We start from the raw sequence: 2,434 nt of genomic DNA, 5'->3' as shown, positions 1-2,434 counted from the left end.
GATGGTGATTGGATGAAGAATGTGCATCAATCATGATTTAGGAACCAGAGATCACTGCCTAGCCACAGGAAATAACCTAGTGGTACTACGTCTTGAACATTTACCATTATCGTCCCATCTGTAAAGAGGGAAAGCCATCATCATTTGTTGTGCTTTACTGTACCTTTCTACAAGCAAGACCAGGAAAGTTCCAAAATTACATGGCTCAAGTTAAAGGAAATGTTATGTTTCATACATAGTCTTTTGTTCTTTACCAAGCATCCTGGACAATGCACGCCTTGCGCATGCCATTAATTTTGAATAATGTCGAGTACAAACTAGTTACACCTGAATTTAGCTTCTCTCCAACATCAATCCACATATTACTTCAGACTGCTATAGTTAGCAGTTAAAATATGATATGTTTTGATGCATTGAACTGACAAGAAAAATAATGCTATTCAACTATTTGTGGTCTTCCATCAAAATTCATCTATGGTAGTCATTCTTGAAGCAGGAACTTATTCAAACGGCCATTTCCAAGATAAGCACTTAGTGGTAGTGAATTTGACAAAGAGTTACGTCCAACAGTACTTGACATCTATATATGGAAGTACTCAGCACAAGAGTGACCAGAGATGCTGGCTGTGATTCAACTATGCAGCTAACATTCATCTCTGTAGACAGGTGTAGACGTCAGGATGGCAATGAACCAATACAGGTCATTCTTCTGGCTCCTGCTGTTAACCATTTTGTAATTCAGTAGATTGCAGATGTGAGATCTGTGCCAAGTATTGATCATAGTACGATCTACAACTTGCCTTTCATTCATTCATAGTCTGCTAGACCTACATTTGTACCAGTAACGTATGGGCACTTCAAGAAATTGTGCATAGTTTTAACTTAATGAAATTGCTCCTTAAAGTAGATGGCACAGATTCTATATAAAGATCTGCTTTTGAGATTCAAGATTATAATGACTGTGTAAATACACAGATGACAATATGTACATTTGTACTAGTAACATATTGGCACTTCTGAATCAAGAGATTGTGCATAATTTTAACTTAATGAAATTGCTACTAAGCAGATGGCACAGATTTGCTTCTATATAAAGATCTGCTTTTGACTGAATTTGAGGTTCAAGATGATAATGACTGTGTAAATATGCAGATGACAGCAAGGTTTCAGATCAAAGAACAGGCGGTTCACACAGGGATGTGAAGCAAACAGTGCTTACATCAAAGCTGTCCCTTGTGTAAACTCATTTGTCAGGCACTCAGAACCATACGGCCATGTCTATTTCCGTCAAACTTGAAACCGGCTGACTGACTTCAAATAACTGGTAAATACTTGGTAGGATGTGCTGCATTTTTTTAAAAGTCATCAATGCATAAACAATGTATGCAAAGTGCCACACAAGGTTGTTGCCCCTTGTACACTGTATATTACAGTCATTTGCAGTCGTTTGAGGTTGGTTGAGGTCGTCTGAGGTGTTTAGGCAGACCCATCTATTTCTATGATACTTCAGCATGGCTTCATTACCTTTGCCATTGAAAGTTTACAAGACTTGTATGTTTTAGGTTACGTGTGTTTGTCTGACGGAATATTGTGTATTACCCACTGTGTGCGAGCTAAAATCTCAGACATCTGTAATGCCCTAATCCTGAGCTTGATCCTCAGTCTCCTATCTCAACCTAAGGAGATCAATTTAGCAGCAATCTGGCCGATTGTAATCTTCATCATTGGTCATAGTCTAAGAGTGATTGAAGTGAAAACAGAAGTCTGTGATGTCTGCATTTGGCCAAGCACACTAAGTCACAATCAGATCATACAAAACTCTCCAACCCTAAACCATAAGATGCTGTGAGAAAGGCATATTTTAGGATAGACATCCTCCCTCATTCACCATACACACTAGTACACACCATTGTCCCACCTGTCCTATCAACCATAGGGGAAATGTGGCCTCAGCTTGCTTAAGATTTACAATTGCTGACACTGGTGCTCCAGGATTCTAAAATAGACCTACAGGAAATGCAGCTTAAAACACACGGAAATAGCTTTGAGTGAGTGCCACAGTGGGGAAAGTGGGGGTGGTTGCCCCCACAAAAATAGGTCCTGGGGGTATCACCCCCACACTGAAATGAGCTGAAACACCCCAAAATCAAGCTGAAACCCTTGTGTATAGATTTACAATTGCTGACACTGGAGCTTCAGATAAAGTCTGCTCCAGGATGCTAAAATAGACCTACAGGAAATGCAGCTTACCATCACACGGAAAAAGCTTTGAGTGAGTGCACATCTGCAACCAAATTAACTCCAGTCAAAGTGTTATTATCCAGGAATGATAAAAAACGTGAAACACTGATCATGGAAAGCTATGAGATGACAACAAATATAATGAATTCGCTTATTTCCATCCTTTCTTAATACAACATGCAAATCAGCAGGA

The sequence above is a fragment of the Branchiostoma floridae genome, chromosome 8 (genome assembly GCF_000003815.2).
Source record: "Branchiostoma floridae strain S238N-H82 chromosome 8, Bfl_VNyyK, whole genome shotgun sequence".
Classification (NCBI taxonomy): Eukaryota; Metazoa; Chordata; class Leptocardii; order Amphioxiformes; family Branchiostomatidae; genus Branchiostoma; species Branchiostoma floridae.
The sequence above is the reverse complement of the archived record's forward strand: the minus strand, read 5'-3'. Positions refer to the sequence as shown.